This window comes from Rattus norvegicus, chromosome 10, assembly GCF_036323735.1.
Source record: "Rattus norvegicus strain BN/NHsdMcwi chromosome 10, GRCr8, whole genome shotgun sequence".
In the NCBI taxonomy this organism is placed as follows: Eukaryota; Metazoa; Chordata; class Mammalia; order Rodentia; family Muridae; genus Rattus; species Rattus norvegicus.
The window spans coordinates 87477762-87491804 of NC_086028.1; the positions used below are offsets into that span (position 1 = coordinate 87477762).

General features: G+C 46.3%; 1 long non-coding RNA gene across 1 annotated transcript; it reads right to left on the bottom strand.

The window, feature by feature from the left end:
- Nucleotides 1-645: 645 nt before the first annotated feature.
- LOC134480879 (uncharacterized) lies at nucleotides 646-6357 on the bottom strand. The gene is made up of 2 exons (XR_010055814.1): nucleotides 5960-6357; nucleotides 646-2247 (listed from the first exon to the last, which is right to left on the bottom strand). It is a non-coding gene; the product is annotated as an uncharacterized LOC134480879 (long non-coding RNA).
- Between the last annotated feature and the right edge of the window lie 7686 nt (nucleotides 6358-14043).

The following is a 14043-nucleotide window of genomic DNA, read 5'->3' on the forward strand; positions in this document are numbered from 1 at the left end:
CCTGATTGGTGAGCCCCAGGTCGTAGCAAAGAAACAAGATGGACAGCCCCCGGAAGAACAGCACGGAGAATGACTTCTGGCACCCACACTTGTACACACACACACATACATACACACACACACACGCATACACACGCATACACACATACATGCATACACACACTCACATGCATACACACAGATACACACACTCACATGCACACACACAGATACACACATACACCTGCTCACACACAGACAAACACACACACACATACACACATACATGCAGACACAGATACACAGTCACATGCACACGCACAGACACACACAGACACACACACACTCACATGCATACACAAACACATGCACACACACACACACACACACACACACGACCAAAAAGCCACAGCTGGGAAGAACTATTATCTGATGGAGGACTTTTGCTCAAAATAAAGAATTCCCGCCATTCAATAATAAAAAGACAAGTAGCCCCCCCCCAAAAAATTGGACCAAGATAGAAGCCTACACTCCACTAAAGAGGATACACAAATAGCATGCTGCCACAGGAGTAAATGCTCACCCAACATCATTCGTCATCATGGAAATGCAAATTAAAACCTGTCAGTTCCTGCTGCCACAACAAAAATACCACAGGCTGGCTACTTTATAAATAATAAACATTTATTGCTAAAAAGCTGGAAAGTCCGAGATCAGAGCACAAGCTGGATTCTGACTGTGTACACTTCCCTCACGCATGGAAAGGCCAGAAGGACAGGAAGGCATGGAAGGAACCTGGAAGCCTAGGATGCTGCTCTCCCTGCCTGTCCTCTGAGGCCACTAATGCCTGTCAGTGAGGGAATGGGCACATTGAGATGGATAGATGCACAATGGTGTCCAAGGTTGTTTTACTGTTTCTGTGATAAAAATACTCTGACGAAAGCAATGTAGGGTTTACTCGGGCTCACGTTCAAGGACACAGGGCACTATAGAGGGGAATCACGGCAACAGGGACTTGAAGCGACTGTCACATGGTATCTGAAGTAAAGAGGCAGCGGATGGCGAATGCCTGCCTCTGCTGCACTCCTTTTCTTGGTTTCTACAGTCCGGGATCCCAAGCAGGGAAGCAGCCACTCGCAGTGGGCAGAGCTCCCGTAACAAACTCAATCGAGGGAAGCCTCCACAAAGATGCCCAGAGAATTTCCCCGGACCAGGTTCCATGGCATATGCCTGTAATTCCAGCACTGAGGGACTGAGTCTAGAGAATCAGGAATCCAAGGATCGCCTAGCCTGTCTCTATCAGGAGCGGGTAGCAGAGGGCAGTTCAGAGTGTTTGTATGTTATCATTCATGAGGCCCAAAGTTCAGACCCCAGCACCCACACTGAGTGGCTCAAAACACATGCGACTCTATCTCCAGGGGGTCCTACACCCTCTTCTGGCTTCCAAGGGGATACACACACATAAGTGAACACACACACACACACACACACACATAATAAAAACTAAAACAATCTTAAAAAGATAAAATAAAGTTTCATATGTATGTGTATGTCCTATAGTACAGGAGTTTTGGGGTTTTTTTTTTGTGGTTTTTGGTTTTTTTTTTTTTTTTTTTTTTTTTTTTTTTTTTTTTTTTCCAGAGCTGGGGACCGAACCCAGGGCCTTGAGCTTGCTAGGCAAGCGCTCTACCACTAAGCTAAATCCCCAACCCCGGTTTTTGGTTTTTTAAGCAATCAGGTTAGAGGGAACACCAAAGAGAGGAAAAGGGAGGTTTGAGTGACTGAGAGTTCAGAGTGAGGGTGCGGGGCAGAGAGCTGAGTCCCTCCACAGGCAGGTGGTGCAAAGGTAGAGGCCACCGGACTCTTAGCCTGGGAGGCTAAGGTGCGATTCGCCCAGCCAGAGCTAAGATGCTTGGTGCAGAAGCAGCGCAGGAGGAGCTCCTATGCCGGAGGAGTGAAGGAGTAAGAGGTCTATTTGTGCAAGAGAGAGGGTAGGAAGCCTAATCCAGAAAAGATGGATGCCAGCCATCCCGGAAGAGGTGACAGAGACTTTGCCTCCGGCTACAGGTGCTCCTGGCCGCGCATGGCGTTCAGCCCAGGCTCCAAAGGGAACAGGAACAGTTCCAAGAGAGGAAATGGGCTCCATCCCAGAAGGGCATCTCCAGGCGAGGTGAGTCAGAGAAGTCCTCGATCCCATTTACATCTCAGTGAGAAGTGGGTGGCTGTGTAGCTCAGTGGTAGAGCATCTGCCTAGTGTATGCCAGGCCCCTGCATCACAGTAAAAAAAAATAAAATAAAAAGTTTAGTATTTAGAACTCAAATATGGCTGGGCAGTGGAAGTGCACACCTTTAATCCCAGCACTTGGCAGACAGAGGCAGGTGGATCTCTAAATTCGAGGCCAGCCTGGTCTACAGAGTGAGTTCAGCCAGGACTACACAGAGAAACCCTCTCTCAGAGAGAGAGGTTGGGGTGAGGGGAGAGAGAGAAGAAGGAGAGAGAGCTCAAATGTGCACATAGGAAAGTACCCAAGCCAAGTTCTTAGAGCACTAAAAATCAGAACACCTGTGCAACCCACACCTTGATGAAGTAAACGGCAGCAGCTCCCAGAATCCCCTGCAGACCTCTGGCTCACAACTTCCATGTTCCGGCTTTATGGCTTACTCATACAGTATGCATATTACCATGCTTTAAACATGGTCAGACTGGTCAGCTTTAAACCTGAAGAAACAGACTCAGAGTATGCCTCATTCACCAGTATGCACAGGATTTTGTTTACAATGTATCCGTTCTGTCCTGGGATCTATTTTGTTTACAATGTATCCATGCTGTTCAGAGACCCGTGTTTTTAACATCTCCCACTCTGAGTCTTCTGGGTCATCTTTTCACACACCGTTTTTTTTTTAATTTTAATGTACTCAAGGCTATCAGTATTTTCCTTTGTGCTCTTTATTTTTTAAGTCTCAAATATTCTTTCCCAGGGTTGGGAGTTGATAGAGTGCTTGCCCGGCAAACACAAAGCCCTACTTTTTTTTTTTTTTTTTTTTTTTTTGATTCACCGCGCCACATACACTAGGCATTGGGGCAGCATCTGAGCGGCAAAGACAGATGGATAAGAAGGGTAAGAAGTCCAATATAGTTCTCAGCTGCACATGAGTTCAAGGCCAGCCTGAACTACGTGAGACCCTCAAAACTATAAGGAAATAGGGGCTGGGAGAGGGCCCAGTAGATAAAACAGTTCACACACAAAAGTGAAAACTAGAGTTTGGATCTCTAGAACCTAAGGAAAGCCAGGCACAGTGCGGCATGTCCGAAATCCCCATGCTCCTGTAGCTAGGTGGGAGTTGGAGACAGGAAAATCCCAGAAAACTTGAGAGGCAGCCCGCCTTGCACATACTGTTAAAGTGACTTTAATTTGTCTAATGTAATTGTCATCTCTGAGACTTTCTGCCTCTGTCTGCTAGCCTAGGCCTAGTCCGAGAAGCTTCCGGCCTCTGTATAATCTGATCTAGACCTAGAATGGTTTCTGAGACTTACTGTTGAATAAGGTCACCCCTTCTTGTTCTTTCAGAACTCTGTTGGCCGGTTCAACTCAGCTGTTCTGCCCAGACTCCTCCCCAAGATGACTCTTTCAATCTTGCTCTGCTTGGCCTCAGACTAACTCTAGCGATCTGTTATAACTTTCTGGCTCCTTCTCTGGCTCATTCTGTCTTCACTAGTGTATAGCTTGTTCTCTCTCTTCAACCCGTCTCTCTAAAACTCTCCTAGCAAAACTGTCTGCCTGCCTTTCTCTGTTTCTCTTTCCACTGTCACAGCCCCCAACTAGCTTCTCTTTCTTGTCTCTTCTCCTAAGGGTTGGGCATATTTTATTCTGTCAAATCTTTCTCTGATTCGTTACTTTGTCTGCCACTCAGTTAGACACCACTTTCAAGCATGGGTGCTTCCTTCTAAAAACTAACTTTACCTTCATTGCTTGGGATTAAAGGTGTGTGCTAAGGGCAGAGGCACACCCTAGCTAGAAACAGGTTTGCTTTTTTTTTTTTTTTTTTAATCTAGTAAATAACACAGTCTCGAGGTTCACAATGTGATCAAATATCCTTTAATTTATACAGTTGGGAACAATAAAGCCAACCTGTTCAAATAAAATGGAAGGCAAGGACTGGCTCTAGAGGTTGTCCTTTGACCTCCATATGTGTGTCATGGCTTGTGAATCCTCATGCATGGGCATGAACTCTTCCCCAGCCCGAAGACCATGAAGTCGCTCTATACTATGTTCTAAACATTACACATACCTAGAATTAATTTTCATGCACTATGAGAGACAAGGATGCGCTCTCTCTCTGCCCCCCCCCTTTCTCCCCACTACTTGGCATCATTGGTAACTAAACTGTACTTCCCTTAAGCCCATACTCACTGTTAGCATTCTGTCTAAGCTCCACCCCCACAGTTACCTGGCAACAGCCAGGTATGCCTGTCACTATAAAAGGGACTGCTCGCCCCCTCTCTCCCTTGCTCTTGCTTTCTTGCTCTTACCCTTTTCCCCCTTTGTCCCTTCTCTCCCCATTCCCCTCTCCCCTTCTTCTCTCCATGTGCTCCTGGCAGGCTTCTACTCTTCTCTCTCTCTCTCTCTCTCTCTCTCTCTCTCTCTCTCTCTCTCTCTCTCTCCTCCCTCTCTTAATCACCCTCCCTTGTCCCCACCATTCCAATAAACCTCCTCCATGCGAGACCGTGTTGGCCTGGTGTGGTTTGTCCAGACCCAAGCTGCGATTTCCATCCCAACACTCACACATGCCGAAGAGGTGACTCAATGGTTAAGACCACTTACGACTTACGCCGGCTAGTGTTTTTGTCAACTTGACACAAGCTACAGTCATTTGGGAAGAGGAAACCTCAACTGAGAAAAATGCCCCTACCAGACTGACCTATGGACAAACCTGTGGACATTTTCTCGGTTGATGATGGATATAAGAGAGTCCAGTCCCTGTAGGAAGTGCCACCTGTGGGAAGGTGGTCCCGGGTGCTATAAGGAAGTAGGCTGAGCTGAGTCATGCTGAGGTGGCATGTGCCTTGAGTCCCAGTACTCAGGTGGCAGAGGCAGGCCAATCCCTGAGTTTGAAGCCAGCCCGGGCTACAGAGTAAGTTCCAGGACAGTTAGGGCTACACAGAGAAACCCTGACTTGAAAAACAAGCAAGCAAGCAAACAAACAAAGCATGAAGAACAAGCCAATAAGACGTACTCCTCCGGGCTGGAGAGATGGCTCAGTGGTTACGAGCACTGACTGCTCTTCCAAGAGGTCCTGAGTTCAATTCCCAGCAACCGCATGGTGGTTCACAAGCATCTGTAATGGGATCTGATGCCCTTTTCTGGTGTGTCTGAAGACAGTGACAGTGTCCCAACATACATGAAATAAATAAGTCTTTAAAAAGATTTAAAAAATTAAAAAAAAGTATCCCTCCATCATCTCTGTTTTTGTTCCTGCATCCATGGACGTGGATGTTCCTGCCTTGAGTTTCTGCCCTGACTTCCCTTCATGATTAACATGTAAGCTGAAATAAACCTTTTCCCTTCCAAGTCGCTTTTGGCCATGGTGTTTATCCCAGCAATAGACACCCTAATTAAGACACTTCCAGAGGGTCCAGGTTTGGTACCCAGAACCCAAATCAGGGATCTCAGAACCACCTATAATTCCAACTCCAGGGGACCCAACATCTTCTGGCCTCCATGGGCATCTGCACACATATGATGCACACACACTCATGCAGGCACACATAAACTTTAAAAAATGAACAAATCTTTAGAAAATAAACACACATAAATGCATAAAGAACGCACGCCACAGAACTTCCGGGTCGTCATGACATCTATCTTCTGTCATCCCAGGTCTCTAGTGAAGTGCACAGAACCCAAGCTTGTCCCTCCCCCACTTCTCCTGCCCCTCTTTGACCTCATTAAAGAACTTCATTCTATTTACAGACACCAACCTGGCTTCTTCTGAGAGGTCTTTCCGCTAATTAGGATTTTCTGCCCTTCTCGTCTCTTCCAAGACGATCCGTTGAACTCGGCAATATTCTCTTCCGTTGTTTTTCAAATCTGCTGTCAATTTTTTAACTCTCCAGTCCCTGCCAAAACTTCCAAGCTGGAATTCTGCCCCTGCGCACTCAGCGAGGAGCCCCTGTGCTAAGACTCTCCCTGCTGTTTTCGATATCTGCAGTCCCTGAGAGTCTGTTGCTATTGCCCACCGTCTCTGCGTGTCCTTTGCCGCACCATCTGGTGTCCGCTGGATTCGGTAATCTTAGATCATATACTAGGTCGTCTTTGAAAAAAAAAATTCATTTGTCAAACATAATTTGAGGCTTAGATCAATGCTAATTTCCTCCAGGAAGGATTTCTCGCTGGTGTCCTGCAGTGCTCTGTGGGGAAGATGGGAAGGATCCAGGCTTGGAACACTTGTAAGTCCAGGTCAAAGCTTAAAGTTTTAGGGCCTGTGAGGTGACTCGGAAGGTTAAAAGTGTTTGCCTTGCAACCCTGATTACTGGAGTCCGATGACCCATGGTGAAAGGAGAGAACTGACCCCAAAATGTCTTCATATCACACACACACACACACACACACACACACACACACACACACACACACACGCCCTGGGCATATGAAAACCCACATACATAGATACATAGACATACACCTCACATATAAAGTAATAATAATACTTTTTATTATAAATTTTATTTAATTTATTAATTATATTATTATTATTACCATTATTGTTATTGAATTGAGAACACTTTAAGTGTCCCAGGAAACCTGCATGACAGGGATTGTTGAATGGAAGTCCACAGTAGCCTGGGATATTTGTAACACTCTGAGTCCCTGCCTTTGGGTACTTTAGATCCCTAGCTCTTGGCCTTCCCTGCATCGTCTCAAGTCTATCTCTTCTTTAGCACTGCAGGCTGAAGCTTGGGCCTGGTACAGGCTCAGCAAACATGTCACCACTGTAGTGGTGTCTTCTGTACTGGGAAGCACTTAAGAGCAAACGCTCCTCCCAGGCTGGGCTCATTCTCCTGCAGCGACCATGGCCACCTGGCAACCCCCCCACCCTGCTGTTCCCCCATTCTTAGATGCTTGAAATTTTAAAATAATAACACAATCTGTCAATCTTTTCCTTTGTGGTCTTTGTTTTTGCAAGTTTTATATTTTAGAATAATTTAGGGTTTGCAGAGAGGTTTCAAAGACAACACAGAAAGTTCCTACATAGCCTTCACTGTTTCTTCTACTGTTAGCGTCTTACATGAATCAGGGTGTGTTGCCAAAGCCAAGCAATTGACCTTGGTATGTGACTACTAACTAGACTATAGATTTTATATTATTTTGCAAGTCTCTTCACTAATAATTTTTCTGTGTCCCTGGGATCCAGTCCAAGGTACCACATGGCATCTGGCTGGGTTAATGTCCTAAGGAGGTTTTTAAATATACAGCCATCTCTCAGTATCCACGGGGCGTTGATTCTAGTACACCGCCCCCAGATTAAAAACCATGAATGCTCAAGTCCCTTCTATGAAATGGCATTGTATTTGCCTTAACTTGTACACATCCATGGATGGCTTCAAATTCCTAATACCAAGAAACACTGGGGGCTGGAGAGATGGCTCAGCGGTTAAGAGCACTGACTGCTCTTCCAGAGGTCCTGAGTTCAAATCCCAGCAACCACATGGTGGCTCACAACCATCTGTAATGAGATCTGATGCCCTCTTCTGGTGTGTCGGAAGACAGCTACAGTGTACTTATATATAATATAATAAAAAAATAAATCTTTTAAAAAAACAACAAAGAAAACACTGTATCAAAGGCTCAAAGGCTGTCCTTCTGTATCACTTAGAGGATATTGAAAGTTCATTAGAGGAGTCAGGGCTGGTGGCATAGGTTCTTATCAAAGCTATTTGGCAGGCTGCGGCAGAAGGTTTGTGATTTCCAGGCCTATGTGGGTACAGAGTGGGTTCAAGGCCAGTCTGGATGGCTTACGAGGCAGAGTCCAAGCAGAGATAAAATGAGGGTCAGAGGTATAAATCAGTGATAGATGCACTTACCGCACATGATCAGGGCCTAAGTTTGATTCCTGGCAACACACAAGCACTCACACACACACGCGCTCGCGCACACACACACACACACACACACACACACACACACATGCAGGTGTAGTGGACAATGCCCGACTCCCGAGTGCCTGAGAGCTGCCGAGGGGTCTGGTCTATGAAATGCTGGGGCCTACAGTGCAGTCTGCCCATGTCACTCTGTCCACATGCATACAATGCACTATTTAGCGTGTAGCAAATTCAAAGTTTGCTTTTCTAAAGATTTCTAGACTTTAAATTGGTGCTAGAGAGCTGGCTCAGCAAAGGACCCAGGTTCAGTTCCCAGCACCCACATAGTAGCTCATAACCTTCTATAACTCCAGTTCCAGGGGACCCAACACCCCTTTCTGCCCTCCTTGGACATCAGGCATGTATGTGGCACACAGGTAAACACTCTTCTTTTAAAGGTTTATTTATTTGTTATATATAGGTACACTATAGCTGTCTTCAGACACACCAGAAGAGGGCATCAGATCCCATTACAATTGTTTGTGAGCCACCATGTGGTTGCTGGGATTTGAACTCAGGACCTCTGGAAGAGCAGTCAGTGCTCTTAAGCACTGAGCCACCTCTCCAGTAGCAGTCAGCGCTCTTAAGCACTGAGCCACCTCTCCAGTCCAGGTTAAACACTCTTACATACAAAATTAAAATAAAAAATTCTCTTTAAAATTTTTAATTATTGGTGCATGTGTCTGTCTGTCTGTCTGTCTGTCTGTCTGTCTCTCTCTCTCTCTCTCTCTGTGTCTGTGTGTGCTGATGATCAAACTTAGGTGTTGCACATGTCAGGTAAATTCTCTGTCACTGAATTATACCTCCAATGGTCATGCCATACACAGTTTGTGTGTCAGAGGGCAGCTCTGTGGGGTCAGTTCTCTCCCCCGTCTCTATGTGGCTTCCGAAGATCAGACTCAAATCCTCAGCCTTCACCCTCAGAGCCATCTTGCCAGCACCGAGCTTCCTGAACTTTCCCCCCTCAAATATTCTCCATCTGAGTTCGTTTGACTCGCAGATGCAGAATCCACCAGTGTGAGCTAAGAGCTTCTCTCTCAGCCGGCCCCTGAGCACGGTGGGCTTTCTGCTCTGCCATGGCCACCCTCTCTGCTTGGTAGATTTGCTACCCAGGCAGTTCTGTTCCTCAGCCTGAAACCTGTTGGAAGAGTCAACACAGACACTTTAAAAGACTCTCGGATTTGTTTGTAGTGCCAGTAAAAACACAGTTCACACCTGCCAGGGGTGGGGAAGCTATGGAGTGAGAGACACATCACACCTGTGTGGGCTCGGCTGCGCTCCCAAGCGCTGAACACACGGCAGGAGTCTCTCTTGCCTACAGGGTGTCTGCTGCAGGCCTGATATCTGTCTGGGAGAGACGCCTCCAGAGTCAATGGCTTCCCATCTCATAGACCATAATCTTCACTGAGAAAGCACCAGCCCATTCCTGACGTGCCCTTCCATAGGACAGAACCTGCTGGCTCAGTATTTTTGGCCTCTCCCCAAGCCTTAGCTGATTTGACTGATAAACGGGGGTCAGGGACAGGGACAGACTAGGCATATGTCACTGAGCCTCCATGTTCGTTTTCCTGGGAGCCTGGCCACAGCAGTACTTTGCTTTGCTCTACCGCAGCACCCAGTGTGTGCCCTGGGAGATTCACCAGGGCTTAGAGAGAGGAATGGAGCCGCACTTAGAAGAACAGGCTTCCCCTCCCAAGGATCTGGGTGTGATTTACAGCACTCACTGCCATCTGTAACTTCAGTGCCAGGGGAACCCAACTCCTTTAGGATTGCTCAGGCCCTACACCAACATGATGAACAGCCGTTCAGGCAAAACACCCATACACAAGCAATTGAAGAATAAAAGGTGAGGCCTGGAGAGATGGCTCAGTGGTAAGAGCACTGGCTGCTCGTCCAGAGAGCCTGAGTTCAAGTTCCAGCAACTACGTGGTGGTTCACAACCATCTGTAATGGGATCTGATGCCTTCTTCTGGTGGGCAGGCATACATGCAGACAGAGCATAAATCACACATAAATGTCTTTTTGTTTGGTTGGTTTTTGGTTATTGGGCTTCTCTGTATAACCCTGGCTATCCTGGAACTCACTTTGTAGAACAGGTTGACCTCGAACTCACAGAGAACCACCTGCTTCTACCTCCCAAGTGCTGGGATTAAGGGTGTGCATCCTTTTATATAATTTGAAGTGGAAACTTAAAGGTTCTTTGGAAAGTCAGTTGGGTGGTGTTTTGCTGGGGCAGACTCATGAAGGAACATTTAGCTGAAGCAGACACAGGTGAACGGACGTTCTGCTAAAGCAAGCACGTGAAAGGGCACGTGATAAAAGATCCCTGGCTAACAACCCACGTATTGACCCGCCTTACATTGCTTAGTCGAGATAAATTTGTGGGGAGTCCATTGAGAGAAATGCACCAAAAACCTTCTGGTGGTGTGCTGCAGTTTCTTGCCACTTCTTCAGACTCCGGCTGATTGACAGAGTGATGTCAGCTGGGACAAACGAACGTGCCGAGACCCATGGAGGACACGTGATGTTTGGAGGCTGTAAATCGGACTCAATGGAGAGTGACGGAGGCTGAGCTTGGCTTGCTGGTATAGCTGGCTGTGCAACGCTTGTGGGTCTCGAGTCTTCACTGATCTTTGCTTTCCTGAGAGAGGCACAGCCAAGAACTTCTCCTGGTGTCCCTCCTGGTCCCCCCTGCTGAGGCCTGGCTGTCTCTGCTAGGTCGTGCCACCACTGCTGATTCCTGTTTGCTATCCCGGTTTTATGGAACTGGACTGCTGCTGTAGCTGTGAAGTGTTTGCGAGTGGGTCGAGCTGCCGCTGCTGACCTGTGAACTGAACTGCTGATTTCCAGACGACACAGACAGGAGTTGCTCCAAAGAACCTTTCTAAACAGGTCCACTTCCCAGTATCCCTTCTTACAGTTGCTTTTTTTTTTTTTTTTTTTTTTTTCCGGAGCTGGGGACCGAACCCAGGGCCTTGCACTTGCTAGGCAAGCGCTCTACCACTGAGCTAAATCCCCAACCTCCCAGTATCCCTTCTTTTCCACTCCCTCTGGTGGGTGATGGGCTACAAGGGAGATTAAAGCGTTTAAGAAACATCCTTAAAAAATAGGTGTTTGAAAAAAATTAGTTACAATAACTGATTTTCCAAAGAAAACCAGTAGTTTTCACTTTAGTTCACACTTGCTAACTACGGCACAGACACGTCCTCTGCGCCCACACACACACACACTCACACATGCACACTCACTCACACACACATTAAATAAACAAACAAGGGGGTGGCTGTCTGTGCTGGAGAGATGGATAGCTCAGTGATTACGAACACTTTCTGTTCTTGCAAAGGAACCAAGTTTATCCCCAGTGCCCGCATCAAACCAGTACCACAACAGCCTGTAACTCCAGTAACCAGGGAATTTGATGCCCTCTGGCCTCTGAAGCGCACACAGACAAACACACTCATGCACACAATGTAGAAAATCAAATAAATTTTTTTTTTGGTTCTTTTTTTGGAGCTGGGGACCGAACCCAGGGCCTTGCGCTTCCTAGGCCAGCGCTCTAACCACTGAGCTAAATCCCCAACCCCTCAAATAAATTTTTTTTTTTTTTTGGTTCTTTTTTTTCGGAGCTGGGGACCGAACCCAGGGCCTTGCGCTTCCTAGGTAAGCGCTCTACCACTGAGCTAAATCCCCAGCCCCTCAAATAAATTTTTTATGTATATGAGTGTTGTCCCATCCTGCATGTGTGTGCACTATGCATGTGCCTGGCACTCGTGAAACCCAGAAGAGGGCATCAGATCCCCTGACACTGGAGTCAACAGATGGCTGCGAGGCACCATGTGGCTGCTGGGAATTACTTGCTCAATGCTCTTAATCCATGAGCCTTATCTCTAACCTCGAGAAGATCTGTTTTTCACAGGGTCCTCCAGCTCAGCTCCTGGTCTAGGTGTGGGGCTCGGAGAGTAGAGGTAAAGATGTTCAAATATGCAGGAAGAGAGTATGGAGGACAAGCTTCAAACCCAGTTCTCCATTTGTAAGGGAAGCATTCGGTAACATCTCCTGTGCTCCCTGAAACGACGGTCGTGAATAACATGCCTGCTCTTGTGCTTAATTTATTAGAAATTATGATACCCCAGATATGCTGGGGGGGGAAGAAATAAAAAGAAAACAATTTATTACTAAAAAGCACATATTTCAAAATGTCAGGAGCCAGGCCCTACAGCCCTAAAAATATAATGAAGTGTCGAGCATGTGCCCTGCCTATGATGAATAAGTTAGACACTAAGAACAAGAAACATTTAGAGATAAAGAATTGCGGAAGTGGACTATGCAAAGCTAGAATGGATAATACTGTGGGGGGGGGAGGGAGAGAGGAAGAGAGAGAAAGAGTGTGTGTTTCAAACTGAAAAAAAAAAAACAAAAAAAAAACAAAACAAACCCTACTTTTCTTGGGTAATCTGTACACAGGAAAGGCACTCATGTTCTGGGCTGAGGTCAGTAGGGTTTCCCGATGAGATGCTCCAGGCCAGTAAGCAGCAACAATGGCTGCCAATCACTGTGTAATCAAGACATGTGCCCTTGCGCTGCAGAAATGGCTCTGTGCATAAAGGCACCTGCAACCAAACAATAGGACCTGCGGTATATGCCAGGAGCCCACATGGTGGGGAGAGAGAACTGAATCCTGCAAGTTGTCCTCTGCCTTCCATAGCATGCCATGACACGAATGTGCTCACACACATTTATACGTGAAAATAAGTAAATGTCATACTTATGCCTTCTATTACCAGAGCCACAAGAATAAATTTCCCTCCCACAACGATGATGCTTTAACAACTCCTACCCTACCGCCAGGGGTCGGAAGGAAACATACCAAAATATTAAGAGTGATTTTCTAAGGCAGAAAGTGAATTACCAGTAACACTTCAATCCTTGCCTTCCCTTCTGTCTTACATATCTGTATAATATAAACATTTGCTTAGACCTGATACTGACTTTGCAAGCCTGAAAGACAGCTATTTTGGAAAATGGCTCAGAGCTCCCTCTAGCGTGCGTGCTTGTTTTTGTTCTAAGCAAGTCTGCAAAGGGGAAACAAGCCACGGATTAACTTTTCCAAGTGCCCTGCAAGACAAAGCCCACGGTTCAAGCAACCGGCTCAAGGCTCCCGCTGAGCTCAGCTCAGCTCAGCCTGCGCCGCCGCCCGGTGGCCAATAGCGGTACTGCATCTCAGACAACGGGATTGCTGATCCTTGGTCTTTAAATTTTTGACCCCAGTCCTCTTCAGCAGTGTGGAGAAGCTTACAGATCTCTTTCTCAAAATAATGGCTCCTACACATATGAAACAAATTCACGTATTTAAAATAAACAAGGACCGACAAGATGACTCAGAGGGTAAAAAGTTCTTGCTATACAAGCCCGATGACCTCAGTTGATTCCTGGAATCCACAAAAAGGTTGACAGTGGACTCTACAAAGTAGTCCTCTGAAAATATAATTTTAAATTTTTAATAAACTAAAAATAGAGTGCTGGAGAGATGGCTCAGCGGTTAAGAGCACAGGTTGTTCTTCCAGGACCGTGGGTCAATTCCCAGCACTCACATGTTGGCTCACCATTCCCATCTGTAACTTCAGCCTCAGGAGATCCGGCGCCCTCTTCTGGCCGCTGTGAGAACTGCACACACATGGTGCACAGACATGCAGGGAAAACATCCATGCACATAAAAAATAAATAAAATAAAAGTAATAATGTTAAATCAAAATTCTAAAAATAGAAAATACCTTTAAACATATTATAAGTGATTTACTACTCAACAAATATGCTCCCATATTTAGTACTTTAATATTCAGATCCAGGGGCAGGTCCAAAAACTAATAACTTCCCAAACAGAGAAGTATTTGGGGATATCAGTAATAACTGATAGCTCCAGGGCT